The 22,640-nt window shown below is 43.0% G+C and overlaps 1 long non-coding RNA gene across 2 annotated transcripts in view; it reads left to right on the top strand.

The window, feature by feature from the left end:
- Window positions 1-12,323, top strand: part of LOC143836013 (uncharacterized) — a 150,202-nt gene extending 137,879 nt beyond the window's left edge. The window contains exons 3-5 of one of the 2 annotated variants that reach the window (XR_013230456.1): window positions 6,098-6,229; window positions 9,037-10,336; window positions 10,868-12,323. This is a non-coding gene — a long non-coding RNA (uncharacterized LOC143836013). The remainder of the gene's footprint in view (window positions 1-6,097; window positions 6,230-9,036; window positions 10,337-10,867) is intronic. The other variant, XR_013230455.1, reaches the window with a different exon arrangement.
- Window positions 12,324-22,640: the final 10,317 nt, after the last annotated feature.

The following is a 22,640-nucleotide window of genomic DNA, read 5'->3' as shown; positions in this document are numbered from 1 at the left end:
GTATGGGTGGCCTTGAAAATGATTCTGTAGCTCCGGTTGGTGCAGGAAGCAGCAGCTCTGTCCCTTTGCCATGAGGCACTTGGAGCTTATCTGTCAGTTTTGCAGGAGCTGCTCCGATTGTGGCCAAATCATGGAGTCTAGGTCAGATCAAGACATTCTATCCTGAAATCTTTCCTGGCTTTGTCATGCTCCTGACATTTGGAACATCATCTGTCCAAACATCACATTCCATGCAATCCTATGAAGAGTTACTCCAGTCTAAGTCCTCTGAAACCCATGGATTTAGATTGGAATAAATCTGCCTCAGATTGCATTGTTAGTCTTGTTCCCTCTGTGGCTTGTAAAGAGTTAAGATTTTGTATACATTTTGGGAGGTTTATTGCTCATGCAAGCATGACTCCGATAAGTACTAATTCAACTGGACATAACATGTGCGGCTGCTTTGGAAGCATCCTGTCTCCCCTCCCCAGTCACAGATCTAGGCAGAGTACATGTGGCCAGCGATTACAGCTGAACTGTATTTCTCAAGAAATCTCAACATATTCCCTCTGAAATGCTCTTCTCTGTGCATTCTGCACCACTTAATACATCTTCTTGATGGCATATCTGTTGTGTTAGCACTAGAAATCCAAAATATTTTACATTTAAAACATTAAAAACACGTTTCAGTATCCCAACCCATGTGCCCACTAATTGAGTAATGAGGAGAATATCATTTTGGGCAGGTGTAATAACCCTGAATGAGCCTCTTGTGGCGCAGAGTGGTAAGGCAGCCGTCTGACAGCTTTTCCCGTAAGGCTGGGAGTTCAATCCCAGCAGCCGGCTCAAGGTTGACTCAGCCTTCCATCCTTCCGAGGTCGGTAAAATGAGTACCCAGCTTGCTGGGGGGTAAACGGTAATGACTGGGGAAGGCACTGGCAAACCACCCCGTATTGAGTCTGCCAAGAAAACGCTAGAGGGCGTCACCCCAAGGGTCAGACATGACTCGGTGCTTGCACAGGGGATACCTTTACCTTTACCTTTAATAACCCTGAGAAGACTCTTGCGAGTTCCTTGGACTGCAAGGCGAACAAACCGGTCAGTCCTAGAGGAGATCAGCCCGGACTGCTCCTTAGAAGGCCAGATCCTGAAGATGAAACTCAAATACTTTGGTCACCTCATGAGAAGGAAGGACTCCCTGCAGAAGAGCCTAATGCTGGGAGCGATTGAGGGCAAAAGAAGAAGGGGATGGCAGAGAATGAGGTGGCTGGATGGAGTCACTGAAGCAGTAGGTGCAAACTTAAATGGACTCCGGGGAATGGTAGAGGACAGGAAGGCCTGGAGGATCATTGTCCATGGGGTCGCGATGGGTTGGACACGACTTCGCACTTAACAACAACAACAACAACAACAACCCTGAGTGTTCCAGTGGATATTTCCTCTAAGAAGGCGAGCCAGTTAGATGTTTGTGGATGTTATATTCCTTGCTGCAACCATAAGCCTGGTGGAATAGCTCTGTCTTGCAGACATTACAGAACTGATTAAAGTCCCACAGGGCCCTGATCTCAGTTGGCAGAGCACTCCACTGCAAAATCCCAGACCTGGCTGAGGCCAGTTTCACCTCCTAGGATCCAGAGACACTTTTATTGTTCCTAAACAAAAACTGAGACACTCAAATATCTCTCTGAGAATCACGGACTCTCTAATAATCACAAATTCAGCAAAAATGTAACACCAACATCATTTATTGTGCCACAGTGAAGCTCAAAATCTTTGGAGCCTTTAAACTAGGATCCTTACCTGATTTTTGTACTTTCAGTCTCTGGACTCAGGCACTGACAGTAAGTAATAATTGATTTGTGCTATGGTTTGGTAACACTCTGTGTTTTCACATTGGACCTAAACTGGCTTGACAAAGCAGCCTCCACAATATTAGGTACAATATGCATTTCACACTAGTAGACCTGTGCACAAGTTACAGTGAACACTTGTACAATTAATGTACAGTGTGCAGCTTTTTTTATACATGCATTAAGCAATTATGTTACACTCAATGCATGTACAACTGAACTGTATGATTTAAACTCCACATTTATCTAGGTAAAGGTAAAGGTAAAGGTATCCCCTGTGCAAGCACCGGGTCATGTCTGACCCTTGAGGTGACGCCCTCTAGCGTTTTCATGGCAGACTCAATACGGGGTGGGAGTTTTGTTTTACTGTTAATCACTTCTGTGGAGGGACTTTAGCTGGAGAAGCTTTGCTCATTCGTTGCTTTCGCCGGTCTAAGGGGAAAAAATGGCGATTGCATCTCTGGAAGCTCGGGGCGAGAGCGAGGGAGGGACATTCTTTCTACCGCTACACTGAGAACGCACATGTCTTTTTCGGATGTGTTGAGGTTGTTCTCAAGAGTCTAGCATTTTTTTAAGGGGGGAATCCACTTTTCTGGATTTCCCAAAAAGCGCTACAATGAAGCGATTTTTGCGAGAGTGTTGCAGGAGTGTTGCAGATTGTGTACGACGTCATGCAGAATGTTGAATTAGTAGCGTTAACCAAAGGTAAGACGTCTGCTACATTTAAATCGTGTGGAATGGCCCCTAGAGTTTAGAAGCATGTCACTCTGTTTAAACTGATGATGTTAATCTAGAAACAAATCACATGTGCAGTATGGAGCCTATGCTCACCATGTTTGTTACATGGATGTCCACAGGTGCCAGAGGCAATGAACCAGTAGGAAAAATTTGTTCAGCATGTCATGCAAATCTCTGTGTTAGGGCTGATTCACATGATTATTTCACCCTGTTAACAGCTATTTTTAATCAGTTATGATTACTTAAGCTAACATGTTGTAGGCTGAGTCAATCATGCATATTGATTTGCCTTGCACTGAACTCAATACAAAAGAATGCTTGCCCTCAGATCATAGCTACAAGTTTTTCCAGAGGTGTTTGTGGGTCAACAGTGTATCTGTTTAGCATTCAGTGCACAGTGTTTTGCATGTAATCAACTAAGCTCAGAGTAGCATGGTTTGAAGTCTACATAGATTGACTAAAAGCTGTTATGCGCTCAAAGAGCTGTGTTAATGTAAGTCCCTTACATTTGAGCAAATATAAAACTGGAGAAAGGAAGCCCCAAAAGAAACAAAAGCTTCAGTTTATGATGGCCCAGTGCATTCTCAGTTCTGCATGAATCAGTCATATGTTCTGTATGAAAAAAGAGTTTAGTCTTACAAAGTATTTAAAACTGGCCTACTCAGAAAGCTCCTCACATATATTCATTGGAACTTACTCCTTAGAATGTATTTTTAAGGTTGCACTGAGTTTCCAAAGGGTGGAAAGCCCAAAGCAAAACAAGAATTGAGAAGCACCTTCAAAACAAACAAAGTCTTTTCCCACATAAGCTTCCATGGGTCAGACCTCACAAAAACGAATGCTGGTTTTAAAAAAATGCGGTTGATCTTAAAGAGCCACATCATTTCTGAGGTAGTTTAGCAGAGAGTGGATTGTGTTCTGAGAACAACTCAACAAAAAGATATTACTGAAGTTGCATAGGAGTTGTTTATAAATACTATTTGGAAGTTTCAAGAGAAAATTGAGAGTGTGCAAGGTGCAAAGACATCTACCTATATTCAGCTTGTCATTGTGTGCACCAGCTCTTCCTGTGTCCTTTAAAGGAAACCTTCATTAGCTATTGACTGTGAAGGAGAAGGTCTCATACTTAAGCACAGTATTGCTAATATACTAGTACAAAGCAATTATGAATATGTTATATGTAACTTTTAATTGGGGTTTTTATGGGGATTTTATTGTGTTTTAACTATTTATGTTGTAAACCGCCCTGAGACCTATTGGGAGAAGGGCGGTCTAAAAATTAAATAATAATAATAATAATAATAATAATAATGAAGAATATTGCTTGAAAATGTAGTAAAACACAACAGAAAGGATGACAGTTTCATTTAGAAACATATTCAGCAGCCCCCAAGTCTCAAAACACTTTGAATTCCAGAACTTCATGCTTTCTTCTCGAGCAGGTTTGAGGCTTGCTTCTTCTTTGGTTCCTGGAATGCCCCCCCCCCTCCAATTTTGTAAATGATCTGACATTTCACAGACCAAAATAAGTGCATGTTTGTAACACCCCTGTTCTCAGACCTAGAATCACTGCCTGAGCCACCTCCATTCTATGCTGCTGAAGGCCCAACCCCGCCTTCCGGCTGCTGTATTAATTTACTCTGCCATCCATCACTGTCCTCTGTGGATTTAAGTGCTAGGGGGCTGTTTGTTCTTTGGGTTAAAGATATACTAGAAAAGGATTGTTGTCCTGAGATATGTTATCAACAGTTCAAAATAGACTTCAGCAGCTGCAGTGCATGAGCTGGCAAGCTGTGCACTGCATGGTGCCTTAGTATTCATGCGCTCGCATTGACACTGGAGAAGAGACATCCGCTTCCCACTTCAGTATTTAAGTTCTAAAGATCTTGTGGAGAAAGCTCAGCTTTGGCAAATGACAAGTCTAACAACTCATGTGAAACTTTTTGACAGGGCAAAAGTTGCCTGAACACCAAAAATAGGTACAAAATAGAAACAGGCACCAAAATATAAGGTCTGTTCTTGGTAAACAGGGACAAGACTTGTGGCAGGAATAAATGTTATTTGTCTTTATGGTGCCACTGAGCTTCAGTTTTATTCCCTTTATGAAGGTATAGGATCATAAAAGACAAGGCCTAGCACAGCCAACCTGGGAACATTCCTTAACTACATTATTAAGCTTGACTTCACAAGCTATTTCCTGACAAGACCAGAAACCAGTGGATCAAAGTTCCAGAACTTAGTTTGCCTAGCAGTAGAAAAGAGTAAGAGTCCAGTAGCACTTTAACAAAAATTGTGGAAGGGTATGAGCATTCGTGAGTCATTGATCACTTCTTCTGATACCAAAGTGGTTTGCCTAGGGTGTCCAATCTTTGGATGGGTCCCAGCATTAAAACTGATCTCTCGACTATCAAGATGAGTCCCCCCTGAAGAAAATGGCAGCTTTGGAGGGTGGACCCCATGACATCACATTCTTGCTGTCCTCTGTCCCCTCCCCAGGTTTGTCCCCAAATCTCCTGGAATTTTCCAAACTGGAGTTAGCAGCCACTCCAGGTTTGCCCCTGCCCACGTCCAGGAACCCAAGTTTAAACTGAGGTGATAGTGATATAGCCTTGAGTAAAGATGAGTGAACCTTAATTCCAAAAGTGTTATGGTAAAGTTGGCCACTAATATTCTTGAGAGCAAAGAAGCTTCTACCTCTTCCCATTTCTTATGAAGAAGACTGGTATAAGAGATGGAAGTTGCAGAAAGGATGGAAGAAGAAGAAGGGTTGGTTCTTATAAGCTGCTTTCTCTACCAGAAGAAGTCTCAGTGGCTTACAATCTCTTTCCCTTTCATTTCCTTAGGTGAGGCTGAGAGAGCCATGATATTACTGGTCGGTCAGAACAGCTTTATCAGTGCTGCAGTGAGCCCAAGGTCACCCAGCTGGCAGCATGTGGAGGAGTGGGGAATCATACCCGGCTTGTCAGATTAGATGCAGTCACTCTTAACTACTACAGCAAACTGCCTCACAGGCTTATCCAGGAGCTCTTGAGAACAGTTGACTGACCATTGAGAACTGGCTAAATTCATAGAACGGGAAGGGGGGAGAAGAGACAGAGAAAGCTGCAGTGCCAGATGCTGTGTATTTATGCATCTCAGCCTTAAGCTTAGTTGATCCAATTTAATTGAAAGAGGCAGTGGTGTGTGTGTCTGTGTGTGCACACATGTTGAGCAGATATCTGCACAAGACAGCTTCAGCCACTGAAGTTCAGAAAACTTTTAAAGATGTTTGGAAGAACAGAAGAAGCAACAGATAAAGTGGGGAGGGGAGTAGAGGGTGCCTGCAGGCAGTGCCAAGGCAGGAGAAGCGTCTGAATTAACAGCTTTGGCAACTTACATAACAGAGCTTGCGACAGGATTAAGAAGAGGCTCTGCATTCCACTTCTGTTCAGGGGGTTTTAAAGTGTATTTTAATTGAATTTTGTCCTGGGAAAGATAGTGCACTGACTGTGCTCAGAGAATTTTAAAAAACCTGTTTTCTACCCGTAAAGTGCAAAGCAATAGATGGAAAGCATTTAAACAGAAGCAAAGAATCGCAAAGAAAAGCCTCAAGGATCCCAGTGAATCAACTAGACCAAGACAGGACCAGAATTGTGGAACTAGGCATAAAAGTATGGATTTGTGTAAGTGGTTACTAGCCTTGTGTATAAGTTATTATCAGTCTTTTGTAACATGGACAGAGCTGATTTCTACAGTTGGACGTGTACTCTGGACACTTCTCATCTCTGCACTACATTAAAAAAATGTAAATAATATATTTTATTTTTATTTTTCAAAAAGGAAGGAAGGAAGATAGATTTGATACAGCAATTTAGGAACCATTGTTCATTATAGAACAGAATATAGATTAATAAGGATCTAAATTACTCCCTTCTCCACCTCTTCAGATTCCTAACATGAATAGCCCCATCTCCTTCTCATCTGAACCTTAACATTATTCAGTATTTTATATTTAACAAAGTATATCTCTATTCAATACTTTATTACTTATTTTGATATATGCTTATAGACTCTACAAATCTACATTGACGGCCATTGCGCACCCATTAAATGTAGTGAAATGCTTACCTTATGCAGATGCCATATTTTATTATTTATTTATTTATTCAATTTATTCCCCGACGCTCCTCGAAGGCTCAGGGCAGGTTACAACATCTGTTAAAACCCCAATAAAACCCTTATAAAACAATAAAAAGATCTCTTGCATAAAACCAGCAAAAGTAAAAAACCGGTGGTAAAACTCGTCTCAATTTGGTAGAACCCTAAAACCATCTTAAGGGGAGGTGGAGGGAGGGAGAGGGTGCAGATGGAATTTGCTACCACTGCTTCTATAGGAGCGGCCCTGAACTATTTTTTAAAATGTTTTTGGCATTTTGCACGACGTTGCCAACATCCAGCGTCCAAGCAGCAAACCGGTAGCTACATCCTCCATTTTAAAGTCCTAGCTGGGGAATCAAATAAAGTGGATTCCCCAACCCAACTGTGAGCTACAGGAGAGCAACCAGCAAGCCACGTGCTAAGGAAATGTGTGGAGCCGAAGTAGCTCTATCTCTGCCTCCAATGTTCCGCTCTCACACCCGCCTCTCTCTCTCTTTTCCCGGGGATGTTTTTTTTTTTTTTAAAGCATATTGCCTGGAGCAATGAATAGGTGTTAAATCGTGCAGGCAAAGCAAAAAAATAATTCTGCCCACAGTTTAAACACAAGGCATTCCTCTTTAAAATTTTCTCCCCCCCCCAATCCGGAATGATTCTTCCTCTGCCCCCTCCCCAAATCAAAGGACTCACTAAGGGCCCAATCCAGACACCTGTGCTTCGGCACCATAGACTATAATGGGAATTTCAGCATTCCAGCCTTTTCTGAGGTGTGGGGGGTTGGGGTAGAGCCTCCAAACTTCAGGGTAATTCCATGAGGCTCTTCCCTGACTCCTCTCCAAATATCAGAATGATTGGTCCAAGGGGTCCATGTCTATGGGCTCCTAAAGAGAGTGTCCCCATTCCTCCATTATATCTTATGGCAGTGGTCCCCAACCTTTTAATCACCGGGGGCCGGTCAACACTTGACAACTTTATTGAGGCCCGGGGGGGTAGTCTTTTGCTGAGGGACATTGCTGCCTGAGCCCCTGCTCCGCTTGCTTTCCCAGTGGTGCCCCTGACTTCCCGCCGCATGCTGGGGGGCGCTGCCAGCAGCAGCCGTGCAGTGCCACGCCGAGGGAGAGCCCCAGCCATGGCAGCCGCTGGAGAGCACCAAAGGTGAGCCAGTGGCAGAGTGGCAGGGCAGCCCCCGAGGTAGCAGCCATGGAGGAGGACAAGGAGGAGCCGCGGCCCGGTACCAACTGATCTACGGACCAGCACCGGTTCCTGGCCCGGGGGTTGGGGACCACTGTCTTATGGGACGAACTCTCCATAGGATATAATGTGAGGGATGAGGGCACCCTCTTCAGGAGCCCCTAGACGTGGACCCCTTGAAGCAATCATTATAGAATTTGGAGGGGAATCAGGGAAGAGCCTCCTGGAGCTATTCTGAAATGTGGAGGCTCTCCCGCAAACCCAACCCCCCCAACCCTGATAAATGTGGGAATGTTGAAATTCCCATTATGAAATATGGAGAAAGGGGATTGGTTGACAGGCAGAAGAGAGTCACATGCAAAGTGTGTTGCTCTCTTCCGCCATTTCAAGAAGACATGCAGAGTGCAAGGAGCATGAGAAGGAAGCAGACGAAAGTGGGAGCCAGAAGATGGGGAATGGCCAGAGGCAGGATATTTTTTAGCGCTACACGATTTTGCTGATATAACACTTTATAACAAAATGTGTGGATTTTGCTGGTATAACACTTTTTAACAAAAACCTTATTTTGCTTTAATTCAAAATAACTATTCAGCATAAATGAAGCATCAATAAGGAAACAGGGAAGAAAACATTGTCTTGATATAACTTTTAATTCTATATATAAACATATAGAGTTTCCCCCCTTTTTAATGTTTCTCACTATAGATTTAACTACTGTCATAGTAGTTTTTCCATCTTTCCTCAAAATTCGAAAATGATGTGTTCTTCAAATATGTCTTAAGTGTAGCCTTAACTACATACTCAGATGTTTTGGCATTCCAATCTTCTAAACTTGGGAAAATAGTGCTTTTCCATTTCACTGCATTAATAGTTCTAGCGGCAGTCACCATAAGTTCAAATATCTACAGATTTGACTCTGTGTCAGAGTTTAGAAGACAACCCAGAAGTTGTCCAGTTAAACAGATACATTCTGCGAGGCTGCTGTTTCCCCTAGGACAGTGCCAGAGCAGCCTGGATGTCACCTTTGAGAAATTTGGATTCTTAGCACAGCGTCAGAATTGCTAAACTCTTGGGATACTTGAGAAGAACATACTCTGCTCTTTCTTCCTGTAGATGTGTAATCTTTCATTTATCTCCTTCTTAGGTTATCTATGAAGTAGCCTCTACTCTTTCCATGACTGACCTTTGGAACATGCAGCCAACGATGTCATAATCACTATTTGAAACAACAATCATGGCAACTATTTTACTTGATGAACACAATAGTTTGGCTTACCAAATTTAGAGATTTATTTTTTGCCCAAGACCAATATTATCTTTCAGATAGTGTAGGCTTGCTGGCCCTTACATTGAATGCATTCCAAATATATGAACAGATACAGGTATTGTTCCAGAGTATACGTAATCCATCCAGATATGCATTCATTCATTCATTCATTCATTCATTGGACTTTTATGCTGCCACTCCTGGGGTCACCAGCTCATGTTGGCTCACAACATTCAATATACAATAAAGTTAAATACATTAAAATTACTCATAAAATAACAGTGACATAATATAGAATATAATAACAATAATATAAACTGCAGTTGAACCAAGCTGTGGTCTTCAAGCAGCATGAGACATCTAGATTTTGAGAAAGGGGGGGGGGATATGGAATATGTCACTGACCTGGCCTCATCCAAATACCTGGTGGAAGAGCTCTGAGTAAATGAGTCAGTTCTGCCAGAGCACTCAGCTCTTCCGTAAGCTCATTCTACCATGTAGGGTCAAGGACCAAAAAGGCCCTGGCTCTGGTCAAGGCCAGCAGACTTCTCTTGGGCTATTGGTGTTAGAAGAGTGAAGGGCTCCCCAGGGGAAATAAGCAGACAAGCAGTCCGTCAGATACACTGGACCCAGACCACGTATGGCCTTAAAGGTCAAAAACAATACCTTGAACTGATCTGGAATTCAACCAGCAACCAATGCAGCTGCCTCAGCATCAGCTGGATATGTTTAGAGATGAACTGATGAGGACTCAAAAGGAAGGGGAAATATGTGTGTCCCCAGTATTCCCGCCTTCTACGTGCTGTGGCTTTTCTCCTCACCTACTCACAATTACCTCTCCCTCCCCATGAACAACATTGCTTCATCCATTTCACTAACCAGTTCTGTGTCTTCATCCTCCTTGTAAAGTTACCAGACTTAAGGTGGAGCCCAGAGTTCTTCTGGAATTACAACTGATCTCCAGGCTACAGAAATCAGATTCCTTGGAAGAAACAGCAGCGTTAGAGTTGAATTCAGTGAAATACCACAGAGTCTAAGTGTCCTAGTGACATTACATCTCCACTGAGTCCTTCCCCAGGCACTACTCAAAAATCTCCATTTCCCAGGCACAGAGTTGGCAACACTACCACCTTGTCCTACCAACCTCCAGCTCCAAGACACCATGCCACATCTCCAGGTGGGTATCTCTGCATGTATTTGTCATTGTTAAGACAAACTCAATTTTTTAAAAAACTGCAAATCTGCAGATATTGTGACTAAGGATTTTTTGGGTGGGTGGTTTTACCTTCTATTTATGCTGTTGTTGCCATTTTAGATTTCCCCCATAAATATGAAGGTTCCTCTTGAGTTTTCAGAAGTTTAGAAGGTTTCCATGGCTAGCTGGTTGTGGCTCCATTGCTTGGTTACTAGATATAGTAATGATAATGTAATAAAATAAGGAATGGGCACTGAACAGGAAGCTGATGTATCCATATTTAAACCATATTTTTTATATTTATAAAATGCATAAGAGCTCAGCCTTGGGACAATCCCATACTGAAAGTACAACTTGTCTCACAAGATTAAAAGAACAGGGAAAGTCTTTGCCTTCCCTATTTTCTATGCCTTTAGGCCACGCTAAGTTAACAAATCATTTTAATCTCTTGTAGTTCCATGTGTAAATCTATGCTATGTTTTGATGCTTGACATGATCTGTTCTTGCAAACAGGACACCAAGCTTGGAAACTGAAGAGAGGAGTCCATCAAAACCAAAGATGAATGGTGTCATACCAGAAATCCTTCATCTCAAGCAATGGCTGCTTTGATATTTCCTCAGTCATATGAGACTTTGTCAAGGGCATTTTTGTTAGATCCACATCTGAACTTATATTAATTATAGACCCTTATGACAAGTCACATCTTTAGAGCTGGGAAATAGATCGCTTCATGGGTGAAAGAATCAGGTGATAAAGAATGCAATTTGCAGTGAATCACACAATAAACAAAATGCAGACTTTCACAATCTGTGCAGAATCATCTGGTAGATGGGTCCTGATTCTCCACCACTGACATGATTTAAAGCAGCTAGATTTGTAGCTAATTTACAAATCTTACATATCAGTCCTATGCAATACAATGAGTGGGGCATGCTTCTGAGCAAATGCTCACTGGATTGGACTGCATGAAAGCTTACAGAATGAAAGCTGCTATTCCGCCATGCTTCTCCTTGTCCTCGGTGTTCTCCAGTGCAAGTGTCCTTGTGCAATGGCAAGAGGCAATGCCACTACCTCCTTTCTTCCTAGAAGGATTCCTGGAAGATTCACGCCCATCTGAATTATGAAGGCCAGTATGCTATGCATCAACTCTGGCTGATACCAACAGGTTGAAGAAAGAAGTTGTTAGGCAGAGGCAAAATTTGGTTGGCAGAGCCACCGTCAGTACATTTGCACAGAGTACAGCAATGGCTCTGGAGGAATGGTCTTCCCATCCTACTGAAACTACTAGGCAACATCGAGTTAAGAAAAGTCTTATTCCAGTGCAGATTTCAGGCACTCCCCACTGTAGCATCAAAACTAGGCACAGCTAAAGCAGCTCATTTACCTTCCTGGGACTGCAAAAACAGTGGCTTGTTAAACACCTGGCAATCCACAGTATACATCTGGTGAACTACATTTGGTTCAGTAGATCACAACTTGTATGGTCTGTACTTAGGGTGTTTTATGCACATTCATTCCTATGTGTAGGGGACTGGACCAGGTAGATGTGATGCTTTTTTTTTTTACCAGGTAACCAATTCGAGGATATAATTTTGTCCTTTCCTGTAATAATAATAATACATGCATTGTGTATTCTTATTCAAATGGAAATATTCTTGTGGAGCTCCTAGATTTCAATAGGAGGCCAGTGAGTTCAGGGTCTCTGCAGCCGCACAGCATTGAAGACTGGGCTAGGTACCTATTGCAAAGCATGCTTCACGTTCAAAAGTCTGAAGAGGCATTATTTTGGGATATTGATCATTTAGGAGCCAGAGCCAGGCACAGGGAAACAGAAAATGGGTTTCCACACAACCACCAGTAATAGGTGCTTTTCTTCCAAATAAATATTACCAAATAAATATTTTTGAAATCTATTGAAACATTCAAGTCCTAGTACATTTAGTATAGTGACATCCTGTAATTAGCAAATTGGCATTGTGACTGAAGTAAACAAACAGTAAACTTCAGACAATGAGTGTGTGCCTCTTTTCTACACATACACATACACACACACACACACACACACACACACACACTCCCCCCCCCCTTTTTTAGGACAGAGATTGTTGTGCTATAATGGTCACAGAGGATTTCCACTAGAGGGAGCTTTTTGATACTGTAAGTGGCTCTTTCTACTGCTGCACAAGCTATCCTCTCCTCATGCTTTTGCTAGCCCACCAACTAACTTATATTATTGCAGATAAAAGAAACCTGTAGTGATTTGGAAATCATGGCTCAAATTAGAAAGTAATTGCTGATATTGTAGAAGTAGCTCCTCCTGAGGTCCATAAACGAGATCTCAGCCTTCTCTGGTGGAATTAATGGGCACGCAATGCCTACTCCCCTCCCACCTGTGTTGCTTCTATATTCAAAGCTGATATAAATGAACTGGCTGCTTTATTTGCTTTCCCCCCCCCCAAAAAAAAAACACGCATAACCCCCATGTGGCAAATGGCTTGTGTTGAAGCTGAGATGTCACAACCAGGCACGCCACTGAGGAGGCCTGGCCAATTGGGTGAGAGAGGTCGAACCCTCAGGTAAGCATAGGGTGGCCAACTGTGGGTTGGAAAATACCTGGGGATTTTGGGAAGCAGATCCTGAGGAGGGTGGGGTTTGGGCAGGGGAGGGGTTTCAGTCGGGTGTAATGCTGGAGAGTTCACCTTCCACGTGGCCATTTTCTCCAAGTAATTAGTGGTAATAGTAGGAGATCTTCAGCCACCACCTGGAGGTCGGCAACACTAGGTAAGGATCATGAACAAACTGAACCATAGGTTGGAGGGATTGGGGGAACTGGCTGAAAATATACCCAATAAATAAAGCAGTGAGCTTTGCTCTTAGTGCAGGACCACCTTTTCACCATGCGAATGAAACAAAAATGCCATGGTGGATATTCCAGGAAAACAAAACAAACCAGGAATGGAGATGATCTAGCACTTGATGAACTAGCACTTGGTGCTGCTTTTTACAGTTACACACAAACACACAGGAAACAAAGGAACAAGGACCGTGTTTTGGGATTACGCTGGCTAAGAGTGTTTAATATCCTCCAATACTTCACAGATGAAAATGCGAGCACTTGCATATCTGCAAAGCCTGTTTCTGTACCAAGAACGACTACGTGCACCCCTAGGGTTACCAACCCCCAGGTGGCAGCTGGAGATCTCCCTCTATGACAACTGATCTCCCGGCAACAGAGGTCAGTCCCCCTGGAGAAAATGGCTGCTTGGGAAGGTGGACTCTCTGACATTCTACTCCACTGATGTCCCTCCCCTCCCCTGCCCAAACCCGACCCTCCTCAGGCTCCCCCTGCCCCCAATCTCCAAGTCTTTCCCAAACCAGTGCTGGCAATTCTCTGCACCCTTCATTACATATTTGCTGATGCAATAGGGGCAGATGGACACATTGTGCAAAGCTCATCCCAGCTGAGATGGCCAATGTCCAGCTGGGTCCTGGAGATCTTCTGGAATCTTAATTGATTTCCAGCCTACAAAGACCAATTCCCCTGGAGAGAATGGTTTGTTCAGAAGACAGGCTTTAGGGCAATATACTCTTCTGTGGCCCCTCCCTTCCCCAGAACCCATCCTCCTCAGTCTCCATCTTCAAGTCTCCAAGACTTGGCATCCCAGACTTTATTTTATATTTATTTTAGTTTTGCTTGATTTATATACTACCCTTCCAGTGAAGCTGCCTCAGGGCGGTGTATAACATTAAACAACACAATAGTACAAATTAAAAATTAATAACAATTTAAAACATTTAAAACCGTTAAAGCGTTAAAACCACAGCAGTATCAGTTATAGCAGAGATTCTAGTACAGTCCCTTTCCATGGGTCTAATTCCAGACTGAGATGTTGTTGTGGAAGGCGTTTTTATAGGGGGGCCTGTTAGATGTTATAGAATCACGTGCCCCAATCAAAAGCTTGGTGGAAGAGCTCTCTCTTGCAGGCCCTGTGGAACGGTGCCAGCTCCAGCAGGGCACAGATCTCCTCTGGGAGCTCATTTCACCAAGTGGGGCCTGGACTGAAAACATCCTGGCCTTGGTTGGGGCCAAATTTGACAACTCTATCCCTACCTGCATATCAGGTAAAACAAAAAAAGGTTTCAATCTGTTGGCAGAAGACAACTCTAGAGGGAAATAGATTAATATCCCTGGAGAGGAATTTCTATAATGTTGGTGTCACGACCAAGAAGGCCCTTTCATAGTGTTTCACATGTTTGGCCTCAGTTGGCAGGTGCACCCGAAGCAGTGCCTCCAAAGGGGTTTGGTATATTCATATATGAGTAGGCCAGCCTTATGGCAGGGTTCCCCAACATGGTGCCCAACAACCTTTCTGGTAAGTGTTATTAGCAAATAGGTGGAACTGGTAGGGCTTATGCCCAGCAAGGATTCTGATTGGCATTTGGAGAACTGATTGAGTACTGGAGCCCTGGATCTGGATGCAATCAGCCTGTGGAACTCACAGTCTCATGATGATGTCCTGAACTGCTTCAGAAACAAGATCTGAGAGCCAGATTTGATGTCACTACTATAGTTCTACACTACCACAGTTGATACACACAGAGGAACCAGTGACTGCCTTAATTGTATGGGGAGAAGAGTCCAATTTCAGAACCAAAGGGGCAGGCCAGAGTCAGAGGACCTTCATTGGCAGGCCAGTAAGGACCTTCTGACCATGTGACCTACCTCCTGGCCTATTCCCCAACATAATTTAAGCCAAACTGTCCCACCATAGGTAACCCAGCCATATGTAAAGAGCATGGAAAGACATGCCCCAAGGACGTCAGCGGTAAGGTAAGGCATGCCCCTGCCCTCCTTTTTCTTTGTGATTCCAGTGGATCCATGTATAAGCACAGAAATCAGCCACTGTCAGATGTAGTTTAGTCATGATCACACCAGTTGCCTTTATAAATACACAAGACAACTTCAGAATGCTTAACACTGAATCCTACTCTAGATCCAGCACTAAATTCTGTACTCACAGCATCCAGCCCCAAAGCATTATAAGGAAAAGATAGCAACTGCAAGGGTGAAAGCTAAATTTCAGTTCCTTAACTCTAAGTAACTTTGATTACTTAATAATAATCCATAAGATGATGATGATGATGATGATGATGATGATGATGATGATGATGATGATGATGATGGGTAAAAGTATATATTTACCAGTATACCCAGAAAGGAAACTACAGCCACTTTGTATAGTCCAATAAGGCATAAATAAAAATGAGGAAACCAAAAGCAAAGAAGATGATCCCCAACAACTATTTTTCTAGCTTTTCTTTAAATTTCCCTTACTTGAAATTCATAATTAATCTAAGGCTTGAAACATGACATTTGAATAGTTGGCCATGCTTGAGCTGCACTTATAGCATAAAATACATAGGGGCATTTCCCACGGCTTAAAAATAGCACAATGGTTGCCGATTGAAAACGCTACTAATTTGCCATAACGCACGACGTCGTCAACAATCTGCAACAATCCTGAAACCGATCAGCAATAAGCGCTTCGTTGTGGCGCTTTCAGGGGAATCCAGAAAACTGGATTCACCCTCCGGATAGCGATACACTCCTGCAACCAATCTGCAACAGTAGCGCTAAAGACCTGTGCGTTACCATTGTAGCTGGTTCTTCAAAGTCCCTCCCCCTGGATCTCTCCTCCAAACTTCCGGCGAAGCGATCGCCATTTTTTTTTCTCGGAGCGAGCGGGGATAAACGCACCGGCGAGCCTCTTTCTGTTTAGAGGCTTCCCTGGCTTCAGTCCTTCACCTTTAGTCACTAAGCACAAACCACATAAAAGCCCGTTTGCAGAAATAAAGTCCCTTTATTTTTTACACATAAATTCAGCCGAAAATCGAGCCCGTGAGAAGGGGGGGGGGGGGGAATTTTTTTTTATCACTCGAGCCAGCGTGCCAACGATCATACAATCAAACGATAGATCACATTAGGCAGCTGGATGGGTCTCTCCAGTGCAAGGAATCTACGTAGATTCGTTGCTATGGGTCTGTTTTTTTTTTTAAAAAAGCTTTCTTAAAGGGAAAGGGGCTGTTTGGGAGCATGCTAACGGCTGCCCATTGGCTGCTTGACGGCCAGGGGCGGGACAAGCTTGGCAATAGCGCTTCCTTTCTAGCGATTTCTGCCGAGACCGGAAGCCTGTGGGAAACGCTAAAAAACGCAACTGATTCCACTACAAAGCCAGGTGTGCAAAACGACGAATTCCACTATTTTAAATGGCGATTTTTCATTCCGCAAACAATTTGCAACAAAGATCGCCGTGGGAAATGGCCCATAAAATCTACATTTCAAGGAACATTTGAAGGGTTTGCTGATGGATGCACAAGTGCCTCCATTTATTCTTTCCTCTTGCTCTAGGTGCTTGAGAGGCTGCTGAACTGGCTGTGCTTGAAATAGGCATCTGCCTGAAATGCAGCAAGCAGCCCAGTCCTTTTGTGATGGCTGCAGCTCAGTGTTACAAGCCACAAGGGCCCCAAAGGATTAAAGTGGAGCTAAGGCACCCCTCAACCTGCAGGGGTGGGATGTAGCTGCTGCTGAAGAATGGTTTAAAACCAGTTGAATATGAAGAGCAACTAAAACAGATTGTACAGCCTGTTTCAGAGGGTATCCATGTTGGTCTTCCGTAGGACAGCTAGATCTGAGTCCAGTTGCAGTTTAGAGACCATTAAGATTTTGGGGGTACTAGCTATTGCGAGACAAAGCTGATAAAGGGAGCCTGAAAATCTTGCTCGTTTCTAAGGCACTACTGAAAAATCTAGATATTGTATAGCTGTCTCTAAACCTTGTTCTGGGGCTAGATATATTTATGTGGGCAAGTCTCAGTTTCCTGGGTTGCCAGGCCAGAGATGGCAACCTGGCAGGAAATTGCTAGGGGCAAGGACATAGCTAAGCAGTGCCATGACAATGCCACAATATCACTTCTGGCATGAAAAAGTGGTACCATCACATTGGCATGGTTAAACCCCAAAGGTTTGTGTGAATCCTAGAGCATCATAATGATGTCATTTTCCATTTTGCACTGAAAGTGACATCATGAAGTTGACATGACTCCAAATAATGCCCCTAGTTCCCCTAATCCTGAACAGAGGGTACATACAGCAGGAGACTTGGTTGGCCAGCCTTCTAAATATGAGGGAATGTCCTTAAATGATTGATTCTGCCATTACAAGTATATTTATGGAATCATTTTGGCTCCCATCTGAACAAACTTTTAGGAGCCAATGAGGGATGGCAATTTATACAACTGATGATTTCACTTGCATGGCGCTGTGTCTTACCTCCTCTGAAGTAGCTGATTCCATCATCAGCAATATATGGAGGCCATGCTTCCCTTATTTTTTTTTTACCAAACCAAGGACAGATATCAAAGGGTTGCATACCTCCCCAAAAGAGGTTCCTGCTATTTTACAGGAAACAATCCAAAGTGATATGCAGAATCTGATTCTTTCGTTCCCATGTTTGCTTACTGATGCATTTTAAAAAATGTATTTATGTGCCACACTCTCCGTCCGATCGACTCTGGAAGCAGCTTAGCAGAGAGAGGCAGTGGATTGTGCTGCACGTCATGCTGGGAGCGGCTTCTTTTAAAGTGAATTTTGAAGCCACTTTAAAGGAGGCAATCTGCAGTGTGATGCTCATCATGATCTATCCGCTTCTCTCGGTAAATGAGAGGAGGGGGATCAACAATTTTTCAGCAAAAGGTGATTCTCCCCCCCCCCCGGGAAGCACTGCTCTTTTGGAAAAAACTTCACACTCCCCAGATGTCACCGTTGAGTGTGAATAACAATGCCTACAAACATTCAGCTCTGCCCGAATTATAGCCCGTGCTTTCTGCTCAATGGCATAGCCATTGTTTCTCTGTTTGCCATGCTGGTTGAAAGAACCTACAGGTGAGACTTGAAGTGTTTTGAGGATACCACTGGGATGAGTTGCGGAAACCACATTTGACCTTAGGGCTGAAAAGAAGCCAAAGTTGTCAAAGCACATGAGAGAAAACCACAGCCAGGGCATATGCATTCTGATGAGAGGGATGCCGCAGTCACACCAGAGAATCAGTTGGGGGACTTTCAAGGAGAAAATTTGCTCAACCAGGAGTTAAAGGCATGAAGTAGAGGCTGTTACTGTTGGATTAATGATTACTAGTACAACCCTTAGCAGAGTTATACCCTTCTATTGAAGTCAATGGGTTTAGATTTCTGCTGCTTAGGGTTGTGCTACATATATACTAAAAGCTGAATCGGAGTCAAAAGACATCATGTCTGTTATAGTAGAACAGAATCCTAAATTTCCACAGCAGACTTAGCAGCATTCAGAATGCTTTATTGAATTGGGCTAAATGTTCATCCAAAAATGCTCTAATATTTTTCAGCACCATGGCAACGATCATTCTGAATTCTTGCAATATCTTCATTCTTGCAACATTTATTCTTATGTGCCAAACAACAGTTCCTGTCAAATCTCCTGACAACCTTTTCATACCAAGACCATTTAGAAACCTGAACATGTACTCCAAACTTCACTAGCATTCACTAGAACTATTCAATCCTGACACATTTTTAATATAGTTTCCATGATGCAGTGTGACATCGAACACAATATTATTGTATGACCATGAGTAAGGCTGCAGTCCTAAGCACTACAGAGTAAGTCCCAATTGAGCTATGACTTTCCATGAAATTAAATATTTGTTTGCACAACCCTTGTTTATATAATGAACTCAATATGTTGATTTTTTTCCAATGGTTTATTACTCTTGAACTGGGGATTGTGAGTTTAAACCAATGATGTAACATTTCCTTTAAAAATTATTGAATTCAGCTTTGTATTGGGATATTGAGGAATGTAGTTTGGATATGGGCTGGAGATCAGTGGGCTAAAATAACATGATAGAAAAAGTCAGTGAGTTAACTTCACCATGGAAAACTGTGTATGTTGTCCCTAGACCTTGTTAGTTACAATAGTATTAAAGGTAAAGGTATCCCCTGTGCAAGCACTGGGTCATGTCTGACCCTTGGGGTGACGCCCTCTAGCGTTTCATGGCCGACTCAATACGGGGTGGTTTGCCAGTGCCTTCCCCAGTCCTTACCGTTTACCCCCCAGCAGCAAGCTGGGTACTCATTTTACCGACCTTGGAAGGATGGAAGGCTGAGTCAACCTTGAGCTGGCTGCTGGGATTGAACTTCCAGCCTCATGGGCAGACTGCATGTCTGCTGCCTTACCACTCTGCTCCACAAGAGGCTCTTACAATAGTATTAGTTACCTTCAGATTCTGTTGCAGTCTGTTTTCCATCAGAAGAGTAATCCACAGGTTTAATCCATAAAGCCCAAACTACTTGCAATAGGAGAAGTCCGTGGGCCATTCTGGACAACCACCAGTGTAGCTAAATGTAAGCGCTATTGTAATAGCGACAGGTCTTGACAACGCACACAGCCGTTTCTAGTGGAAAAAAGGCTCTCCCACTAACTCTGTTTTCGTTACCCACAAGTTTCCAGTCTTGTCAGAATCGCAACAAAGGAGGTGAGATTTTTCTGCACTTCTTCCTGCCCCTGGCCATCAATCAAACAGAACAGCCAATGAACTGTTGTATTTGTGCTCCCAGAAAGCCCCTTTCCCTTTAAAATCTGTTTTTTAAAAACCCAAAAACACCAGTAGCAATGAATATTTGTTCATTCGATGTTTCAGAAAGACCTTTTCCGCTCATGTAGGAGCTGGCGCTTAATCATTTACATGCGCTTCAAGTGAAAAAAAAATCCCCCCCCCCAATGGGTGCAATTTCTGACCGAAAATAACAGGCAGTGCTGAACAGGGGGCTGTATTGTGCTTGGAAAGGTTAAAGACAATTGCAAAAGGGAGCTTTGTTTTACTGTTAAGCACTTCTGAATTGCTTGTGGAGGGACTTCAGCCGAAGAAGCCTTGCTTATTCGTTGCTTTCACTGGTTTAAGGGGGGAAAATGGCGATCAGATCTCCAGAAGCTCGGGGGCGAGAGCTAGGGAGGGACATTCTTTCTACCGCTATATTGAGAATGCACATGTCTTTTTTGGATGTGTTACAGGTTGTTCTCAGGAGTGAAGCGTTTTTTTAAGGGGGAATCCAGTTTTTATGATTCCCCGAAAAGCACTACATTGAAGTGCTTTTTGTGGGAGTGTTGCAGGAGTGTTGCGGATTGTGTACGATGTCATGCATTATGTTAAAAAAATAGTGTTACACAACAGTTAGTCTGCAGCAACATTAGCGCTGTGCGGAATGGCCCTGTGATTTTTCAACAACCAACATATAAGGCAGCAACAGCTTTTTCAGGGTTCTTGATTCAGTCAAACTATTCCACAGCTTATTTTAAAAGCCATTTTAGCATCCATCTAGCCCCATTTGCCACTTCAGCTAGTTTTCATATAGATTTTCATATACAACTGGGAATCCATGATCATTGGGAGAAAATAAAATCACTGGCAGGGCAGGGCAGGCAGATGGAGGGAGAAGTTCTTTCTTTTCCTTCTGTTCCACTCCTAATCTGCCTTCCCTGTCTAGTCAACCTGCCAAAGAGATCTGATGAGTTTATGAACCAAAGGACAGTTTTATTACTGGTGCCCAGTCGTACCAAGGCTGTGATACCCCAGAACACGTGGAGTCAGTAAAGAACCAACAGACCACCAGTACTGCTACTGCAGAGTTGCCCAGTTCTGAAAGAACATTAAACATGGTAATTCCATCACAGCAGAGTCCCTCAGCCCCAGGTTCCTAGCTGGATCATGTTTGATCATTGTATAATTGAAAACTCAGGCAGCTTCTATCTAGCACACACAAGAAGGTTACAGCTATTTGTGGAGTATTCAGTAGGGAATATTTTCTGCTGTCTAATTATTGTTGGCAAAGTTAAAGGTTGAAACCTTTATCTTGGTCATGCCTCTTATCTTGCCTAGAGTAGGGATGCTGTAATTGACAGGCAAAGGTCCTGCCACTTGCTGAAAAAACACCAGTCCTATATAGTCCTGTTTAGCATGTGAGCAGATCAGCTAGTGGCCAATCAGGATCCATGAAAGGGCTGGAGGAACCACTTTTGACAGAGAAGTGTATGAGAGAAAATCTGTCAGGCTCAGGCAGTTAGGGTCTGAACCTTCAGAGATACTTTTTGGAATATATTTGTTTTGAAGATAATTGAGAAAGGCTAAACCGAAATGGGGGGTTACCAGAGAACCATTTTATCTTTTTCAAGTTACAGTGCTACTGTATCAATTACCATTACTTATGAACATATTTTGTCTGGTTACTATGTTGTCTTTTTGCTATATGGTAATTTGTTGGGTTTTGTGTCACTTGGTAACTATGTATTAGAATTGGAGACATTTGTTCAAAATGTATCAGTTTGATAGCAGACATTTTGTAAACAATGACATCATATTAAAAGGAATTTTCTACAATTGGTGGTTCTGTATTATGTAATGTTTATTTAGTCATTCTATGGATACTTAATACTTATATGTAACTACCACTTCATTACTTCATTCTCACAGAGTTTTCCCTTTTCTTGTTTAAATTTCCCTCTTCAGAGGGACTGGCAGGATCCTAGAGGGATCATGTCTCAGATTGCAGGCTAAAGTAGTGATTGTGTGGAGACAGTGTTTGCATTTTGAGGTAGGGCTGCCAGCCTTTGGGTGGGACCTGGGGATATCCCGCTATTACAACTGATTTCTGGCCTATAGAGATCATGCCTTCCCAAAACATCATCCAGGTATTTTGCAACCCAGTTTTGGTAACCCTATGGTATCTGGGAGAGAACTGTCTCAGGAGCTGTTGGAAGTCTCAGAATCCGACTTTTGTAATAAAGCGGGTAAGTTTGAGGGAGGAGACTGTAGCTGTCTTGAAGTCTCAGTTTCTGAGAAAGCATAAGAAGAGCCCTGCTGGATCAGACCAATAATGCATCTAGTCCAACATTCCGTTTCACACAGCAGCTATCCAGTTCCTCTGGAGGTCCAACAACAGGGCATAGAGACTGAGGCCTTCCCCTAATCTTGCCTCCTGGCTCTGAAAATTAGTGCCTCTGAATGAGTGAAAGATTTGTGGTCTCTGGGAGCACTGTGCACTGTGAGAATACAGAGATAGAAGGAAGGCCAATATTCACCTCAAGTATACAAATATCTGTTACCTGCTCCCTACTTCCTAAAACAGGGCCCAGTAAGAGTGCATAACACCTGTAAATAGTGTCTGTTCTGAACCACCTTATTCCCCTATCCCTGG

Source organism: Paroedura picta, chromosome 4 (genome assembly GCF_049243985.1).
Source record: "Paroedura picta isolate Pp20150507F chromosome 4, Ppicta_v3.0, whole genome shotgun sequence".
NCBI lineage: Eukaryota > Metazoa > Chordata > Lepidosauria > Squamata > Gekkonidae > Paroedura > Paroedura picta.
The sequence above is the reverse complement of the archived record's forward strand: the minus strand, read 5'-3'. Positions and strand labels throughout refer to the sequence as shown.